Genomic DNA, 9,035 nt, shown 5'->3' on the forward strand with positions numbered 1-9,035 from the left:
GCCAAATGCAGTTCTAATCCCCTGACCGAATACCAGCTCAACGATTCCTCTCATCTTGCATACGTTTCATCCATTTCTGAGTGTGTGTGTGTCTGTGCGTGCGTGTGTGTTTGAGTGCTTGCGTCTGCGTGCACGCTAATGTGTCTTGTGATTTACTTAGTTCAGCATTTGAGGTAGCGATTGCATTGGAAATTGGCAACAGCAGCAAATCCCAATCCGTCACTCAGACAAATTGCTCTATGGTCGTTTAGTGATGATCCATTCCTGCAGCGTTGAAGCCAGGGGCAACTCTTAACCAAAACGGAGCCGTGGGGTAGGGGTGGGGGGGTTGCTCGCAAGCCATCAATCTGGCAAAAGGCAACTGCAGCAAAACGGATGGCAGTATTCAATGGTGCAAGTTTTTTTTTTCTCATCTTGTTGCACAGTTGTGATTAATCCTGGTGGTGGGAGGGAGGGTGACGGTGTTTGAAAACAGAATACAACTGGGAATGAACTTTCACAAGGTGTGAGAGCTCATGAGTTTTACCAGTAGTTTGCTGCTGCTTCTGCTGAGAGGTGCTGAAGGTTTGAGGATAGGGTGTGGGGAAATTTGATCTGGACCCCCTTTGAGACCTCAGGCTCATTCCCAATAGGCCTGGTCCCCCTAGCCCTGTCCATGAATCCACCTTTACAGTGCAGTGCACACAATGCCCCTGTAATGGTGCGACTGTGACTAGGGTTGTGTCTGTACTATACCTTTCACACCTTTTTGTTTTTCATAAGTATAATGTTTAATGCTTTTATCCCATTCTGTCATTGACGTTTCTGTCATTTTTTATACAGTTTGTTTCCCAAATTGCATTCAACTCTTTTTTAAAGTAATTTTTGGGGGCTATTCAAACCTTTTATTTGTTATTATCTGACAGAATAGTGGAGGACAGACAGAAAGTCAGTTGGGAGAGAGACGGGGAAGGGCCGACAAAGGACTCGGGAATTGAACCCGGGTCGGCCGCATAGTAGACAAGTGCGCTACCGTTAGCGCAACGGTAGGGCCAGCTTATACAAATCTTGTGTGCAACTCTTTTCACACCAATTAGCCAGTGTTTTTTGGTGTGGTGATCAGAAACTCTGATTGGTGGTACCCAGGAGTCTGTGGTTCAAAGTGGGGTCTTCGCTACACCCTAGGTGTAGTGATCCTCAAGGTGGACCTGCGGTAAGCCTTCCCCCCCCTACAAACTGACACTAGACTCTGTATGTGTGAATGCATTTGTGATGAATCACTGCGGCAGTGTTTTGGGAGGGAGGGAGCGAGCGAGGGCATCAGTGCGAAAAGGAAAGATGAAGATGCGAATCAGATGAAGGAAGTGCAAATTGGGTTGACAACAGCAGCTAAATGGATGGCACCAATTGCAGCACAAGTTTTTTAATCTGCTTGCCAAGTTTGATGATTAATCCCCGTGGTGCAGAGGGAATGACTGAGTTCCTAAATAGAGCAAAACTGACATGCGCTCTATAAACATGTCAGACTAATGGTTGCGTGTGTTTTGCCCGTGTGTGAATCGTACTTTTTGAAGTGTCAATTCAACATTTGCAGAGTGCCGCTTATTTTCTATAGCGAAGAAACGTTTTAAACTCAAATAAGTTCAGAATGAGTGTTGGGCCAAGTTTTGTCTACTCTTCTGTAGCATGTATTTGGTTCCACTCTCTAAGTGTTGAATTAACACTGCCAAATGTACTCTGTGTCTGTGTCTGTGTGTGTGTGTGTGTATGTGTGTGTGTGAGAGAGAGAGAGAGAGAGAGAGAGAGAGAGAGAGAGAGAGAGAGAGAGAGAGAGAGAGAGAGAGAGAGAGATATCTGTGTAGGTTCTGAATCCCCCTCTTAACAGTCGGTCACAGGGGGTAATCACTTTGTAGTTCCAGTGAGGTCTGCCTGTGGTTATTTCCATTCATCTCTTGCCTGTCATACTCATACTTCCTGTCCCACCCCCTCACTTCCTGTTTGTGCTGGCCCGTCCACAGCAAGACCACAGAGCCAGCACACAGCGGTTATAAAAAAAAGTACCAACCATATTTTTTGTTGCAGCTGACATTTTCTCAAGATAACATTTTGTTTTGCTGTCAGTAACAGCACAGCAGACCCAGGGAAGATGAAAACACAGACACACACACACACACACACACACACACACACACACACACACACACACACACACACACACACACACACACACACACACACACACACACACACACACACACACACACACACACACACACACGCGCACTCTCTCTATCTTCTCTCTCTCTGTCTCTCACACAGACACACACACACAGACAGACACACACACACACACACACACACGATAGGTTGATGGAGAGTACAGCAGCGAGAGTGATATTTCGTGGTGTTTTGGTTGTGGGGGGTGGGGCTGGGGCATGGCTGCTCTATAACTCCTTCTGGATTTGCCCCTGGCCACGCCATAATGTCTACAACCTCCACAGCCATCTGAGTGATTGCACACAGGGGAGACGTTGTTGAAGCACTGCACTCCCCGTGCTGTGAATGATTGCTCAGAACTGGGCTTACATCAGAGCCCAGACCTTAAGCCGAGTTCAGGCCAACTTTACTGTAATCCACAGTAGTGTTCAGTGGCAGAACAATTGCACGCAGGGCCCCAGGGCAAGACATTGATAGGGCCCTAGCCAAGGTCATAATGGGGCAGACGGGCCCCCACCATCAATATGCCAATCCTGGCAGTGTTTGTACAGTACATTTCAGCCATTTACACTACTTGTATTACCTCAACAGAAACCCTCTCAGATCTTAAGAAAGCTATCCGGTGTCCTTGACATTGGGTTAAGATGATGCCGGAAAAAACAGCAAAATTAATAAGTAGACACGGAATAAAAAGGTGGAGTGTTATTTAATACAGATGGCTGGAAAGATAATTGAGTTTTCTAAACCGTTTTAAAAAGCATTCATCATTAATAGCCTAACATTCCTTCTCTTATGACTTGGGAAAATTACGGAATTAAAAAGCGTTTACAGTGCAAAAGGTCAAACAGAACAGACAAAAAAAAATCGGAGACATCTTTGACATCACTGCCAACAGCCTTGCTCCTCATCAAAAATAACAGAATTAAAATCTTAAGATGGGTAAAAAAAATGTTGTATTCAATACAGATGGTGGATTATATAAACAAGCCCTCTGAGACAAAAAGCTCACATCCTAAGACACAAAGAGTTCAAGATTGTCTGGTTTAAAAAAAAAGAAAAACCCAGAATTAAAAACTGCATGGGTGATTACTTGTATTCGATGCAGATGGTCAAATAAACTCCCTCCACAGACAAATCATGTCCATTAGCATCTCTCCTCCACATGGGCGATCTCCAATGCCCTCTGTGCCCGTGGGTGGGTGGCTGATTCGCTTTATCCTCCTTCCATCTCATGAGGCTGGTGCCTCTGAAATGGGCTCAGGACAGCTTTTGGCATTATTTATGGCATCTATTAGAGGTGGCAGCCCAGTGTGACTGTCCCCAAGGCAGGCGGGGCAGGAACCAGCCCACATAACAGCAGCTTAGTCTTTAATTGATGACATTAGAAGGCGAGGAGAGGAAAGCAAGGCAGACATGCCCACCGGCTGGCAGATGCCTCTGCTACACTCCAGTGATGGTCGCTCGCTTGCAGTGGCGTCAGTCACCGGCTATTTATTTGGAAAGCGAATTAACATGATCCTCTACCTGGGTCATTTAATTAAAGTATTTTCAGCAACATACAGTCTTTATCCCCCCACCACTCTCCAAACACACACACGCATGTTCGCACACACACATGCACACGCACACACACACACTATCATACACACACACACACACACACACACACACACACACACACACACACACACACCACCACCACCACCACCACCACCACTCCTCCCCCAATCCCCTACCTGGACCATTTGCAATAATAAAAAACAGCTTTAAGCAACATAGTATTTGTCACACACACTCCATCAGTCCCTCCTCAGAAGTGGTCGCCTTACCCATTAAAACTGCCTGTTTTCAGTGACACACAGTCTCTCTTTCCCCCTGGGCAAGCACAGCCGAGGGAAGGCTGCCTTTATAGATGATCAAAAAAGCTATTTAGAAATAGCACATCGGCGCCAAGGGCATTCAAATCCATCCTTTCAGACATGTGTGTGTGTATGCCCTGGGAAAAGAAGTGGTTTAATTAAGCGGCTGCCAAGAAAATATTGTTACAGAGTTGTAGTGTGGTCACATGCACACACACACAGTCTCTCTCTCTCTCTCTCTCTCTCTCTCTCTCTCTCTCTCTCTCTCTCTCTCTCTCTCTCTCTCTCTCTCTCTCTCTCTCTCTCTCTCTCTCTCTCTCTCTCTCTCTCTCATCAACATACAGTACACAGTCTTGCTCCCTGGCTGCCTATGCCTTTACGCAGTTTGTTTTGGACTGTCGGCTTTGATTGCTCTGACCAATTACATTGGCTATTAACGAGGGAGAGATTGACATTTGGATAGACAGAGAGAGAGAGAGATTGGCATTTAGAGATAGGATGAAGAGTGGCGTACTGTAATGATGGGAGCTGGAAGTTAAGAGCTTGCTCGTTAAGCATCTGAGGGAACATCACTCCGAGCCATAAGAAACTCACTGACTTGCAAACTTTCTGACGTGAAGGAGTGATTGACGTGCATATCTGTGTACACGTAGTGTGGGCATACACTGATATGTGAACACACACGCACACACACACACTACAGTAGACAGAAACCATATACAGTATACAAACACATGTAGCCTACTGTACAATTCAAACTCAAAACACAGACACAGGGTCGCCAATAGATAAGCAGAGTACGCAGAGTGCTTAGGGCATCAACCAGTGCTTGGGGCACCAACCACTATGCCCCCAAAATTGGGGCCTCTTAAATTGAGATAGACTAAAATTGTCATGAAAATAAAGTTGAATTACATTACAAAACGTATATTTATTAGTTCATAGATAAGTATAAGTATTATTATTATCATTTCATTATGAGGGAGGCCTCCAGACCAGTTGTGCCTAGGGCCTCCAAGTCCTTAGCAGCGGCTCTGCACACACATATACACACCCATGCTCACACCCACACAGTGTCAGACACTTTTGCCACCACAAGCCTCTGTGTCCCCCAGGGATAGGTTGCTGAATGGACCAGAGAGACACTGAATGGGTGTTGATCTGCAGTATATGTCGCTGGTGGATACAGCTTGCTCACCTGCACACGAGGAACAGTGTTCCTGTGATGTAAATTGGCCTGTCAGTTTGCTAATGTGTACAATGGCGTCTGACAGCAGAGCAGACTAGGGATGTACTGTAGGAGGAGATAGAGCTGGTCCTCCAAGCAGCCAGAGCCTGGGGAGTAGAACTCAGCTCTTCACTATCAGCTTTCTGATCTCAACTCTCTGTACTACTGTAGATGGGCTCTGTGGCTCAGCGCTGTATAGCTTATGGTAGTGTAGTGGATAAACCAACCAAAACTGAGAAACAGATAGAGCCTGGGGCATAAAGCTCTGTAGTCCACCATCTGTAGCTTAGTGTACTAGTATAGTGTAACTGAGGTCATCTGCGCTGGCTTGGTACTCAGGGCTCGAACCTGCGACCTACCAGTCAACGCTTCAGATTGGGCATGGAAGGCACAGCATGATACCACTGAGCTAAAGGTCCATACCGACTGCTCAGTGCTACGGGAGAGAGGTTTACTAATGTTCTACGCCCTACTCTGCTAGTGGACATCTGTTACAATAGCATGCGGTAGTGTAGTGGACAGACCAACGGAAAGGTTACTGAGAAGTTGATAGAGCCTGGGGCATTGAGCACTGCTGGCCACTATCTGCTGTCTGATCTAAACTCACTACTGTAGCTTTGGGTAGCAGTTGATAGTAGCTTATATATAAAGCATGGTGGACTGACCAACCTGATTCAGGACTTCATAGTTTGGTTTGGTCCAGAATTGACCCTCTGATCTAGATGTTGCCTGCTGGACCAAAGAAAAGCTGAACATAGACATAGAAACTTTTTTTTTACTTGACCATTAATTAATTTCTCTTTTTTTAATATTATTTATTCAACAGTTAAGAAGTTTTTTTTCTCTCTCTGTTAATTTCATTACACTACGTACATGCATCTCTCTACTGCTGCCCTCTACTGGTAGGTCCCTTTATAAAGCACAAAACACTCAAATGTTCCTTCATCTTGCCCTGTCCTGGTTTATGGTTTCTGGCATTGATTTGGGCCAACTTTGGCTTTTGGTGAAGCCCAGTTATGTCCCGTTTTTTTTTACCAAATCTTTGTCCAGAAAGGGGAAGACCGGTGCAGATAGTGTTGAGGGACCAGGAGTTGCCAATGTCTTTGCTCCTACTGTGTTCTCGTGCTATTTTGGGGGAAAGGGATAAAATCTCCTTTTGCTGAAATGAAGACAAATCGCATGAAATGGGTAGTCTATTTTACAGTCTTTAAGTCTATAGTCTATAGTCTTTAAAGGGGCACAATGTAGGATTACATAGTTTGCGCGGGGGCCCATGGCATGCCTGTCTCAAAATTTACGCCGTCATGAAAACATTTTGTTTAAATAAACTTGCTGTGAGAATGTTTTTTTCATCACAGAATGCCAGCAGTTGATACAAATCAGAATACGGTATTATGTAAAGCAGTTTTTCATTTGAGAAGTGCAGGCAGCTCAGTCAAAAGTTAGCCTACATTTGGGGTTCTCTGACAGCGGACCGTGAAAGTGGTCGCGAGAGTCATCTTTCACTCACTAATGACTCAAATAAGCATCGGCTGACTCGGGACAGTGATTAATTAAACTTTTAATCCTACATAGAGCCCCTTTAAGTAAGAGGCAACTAGCGTCTGATGTGTGAGTGACAAGAACCAGGCTGTGGCCAGATGTATTGACATTTAAACCTTCCCTGTATGCAGCATGCATTCACAGTGTTACAGTATAGGACAACTCTGCTGCTTCCTCATACATGTTCTGAACTCTACGGAGGAGATAATTCTGAAATATAGGTCCAGCTTATTCATTTCAGTATGGGTTGTAAATGATGTGGGTGTATTTTCAAAAGGCTCAATAATTTCTATGAAGAATATGGAAGATATATTGTATAGCCTATAGGCCCTATGGAATAATGAAATTCCTGAGAAATGTCAGTCCTTAGAAACCACAGCCTGAACAGCAATGAGCTGTCACGACAGTTCAGGGACACTTAATGTAAGTGTGCAAGTCTTTGACAGAGAAGTAGGGCCCGTGTTTTTTTTCTCTCTCTCTCCCTCTATCTGTGTGTGTGCGTGCCTGTGTCTGTGAGTGTGTGAGAGTGAGTCATCTTTCAACTCAAGTGGAACCCTCTAATGTTGTCCCTACTGGGAAGAACAAGTAATGCAACTTACATGAGCGTGAAATTGTGTGTGTGCGTGTGTGTGTTCAGGCGTGTGTGTTCACGCGTGTGTATGTTTTCTCAACACTATAATTTGATTCTATAGGATTCACTCTTGGTGTCCTTAATCTGATTTTTCCTCCATGTGTTACAGTTGAACGTGTAGTCCTTTGTTTATTCCTTGATGTATGACCAAATGAGATGTTGTAATTTGTGCATTTGCAAAAATCAAAAGAGCATTTTGAGCACTTTGGAAAGGTATAGTGTGTTGCATTGTTGACCATGAGACTACTGGAACGCACTGCAGACTTGTGTATCTAAGCTTTATTTCACTGGCTCTTGTATGATCGACTTTGCAACCCTAACTCCCCCATCTAAGGCTGGTTTTGTTTAATCCCATTTGAAATGTTTTAAATGCCATTTAATAAATATCCACATTTTCTAAACAAGCTATACCCATCAATGAGTGTTTGTGGTTATTTCAGTTCAATCTAAAGTGCGGTCAGTCTATGTGATTTGTACAGGAATTGTATTTGAAGGGTTATCGACAACATTGACTCCATTTTAATGAATTTGAGGGCATTCAGGTCTGTTCTGCAAAGTAGAAAAAGCATATGCCTGAACGATGCTGAATTTCCAGTAATGCAGCGGCTCTGCATCTGACAGGGATCATTAGGCTAGTGTGTGAAAGAGTCTGTGGAGAACATCCTGGACATTTTCAGACGTGGACATGCTCCGCACCTTGACAGCTTCAAATGATACAACGTTAGTCGACCAGAAGAGAACGTTAGAAATGTCACATTTTGAAAGACTTTTTTTTCTTCCTCATTTTTTTACATTTGTCGTCAGGCCCCAGGAGCATTTTCTTTTCCCCTCAGAGATGTCTGCATTGATAATCCGGAACGTGAACAGACAAGGACCATTAGTGTTCGGGGCTCATCAGCCTCCCTGTAACCTTCAGGGGCTTTTGCTGTCCAGCGATCCAGTTATGTGATGCGTAGGCTAAAGGAGGCTTTCAAAGGAGGTAGCCCTTCAGGTATCGGCACAGTTTCCACGCACACAGCTGAGCTCTGGTTCTGCCACCACTCACACAGGCAAAGAGAAAAGGAAAAGAGTCCCACAGTTCAGATTGATGGAGTTGCACCCAGGGCCGCTGAAAGCTTTGGCCAGGCCCGGGAAAAGCCTTTTGAAAGGTCCCCACACTCAATACATTTCATGTAATTCCCTTTCCATGGGCCCGGGACAACTGATCCCTTTGTGCCCCCTGTTGACCCCCTTGAGTACGCTTATGCCTCTTTTCCACTGCCAGTTTTTTGGTAGGCCTACAGCTCAACACAGTGCGACTCGGCTGCTGCTTTTTGCTTTTCGAATAGGCACGACACAGCTGAATCGTAAAGGAAAAATTGGCGGCCGAGTCGCGCTGTGTCAAGCTGTAGGCCCACCAGAAAACCGGCAGTGGAAAAGAGGTATTACAGGTATAGGCAGGTATGGCAAATTAAAAGAGTTTTTTTCAGAGGAAATGGGGACAAATGCTTTTTTAGATAATTGCCAAAGTACAAAGTAGTGTTTTTTTAGTAAGAATTAAAAAAATGATACAGCCTCTTCTTTTGTTATGAGCCACTAA

The sequence above is a fragment of the Engraulis encrasicolus genome, chromosome 3, assembly GCF_034702125.1.
Source record: "Engraulis encrasicolus isolate BLACKSEA-1 chromosome 3, IST_EnEncr_1.0, whole genome shotgun sequence".
Classification (NCBI taxonomy): domain Eukaryota; kingdom Metazoa; phylum Chordata; class Actinopteri; order Clupeiformes; family Engraulidae; genus Engraulis; species Engraulis encrasicolus.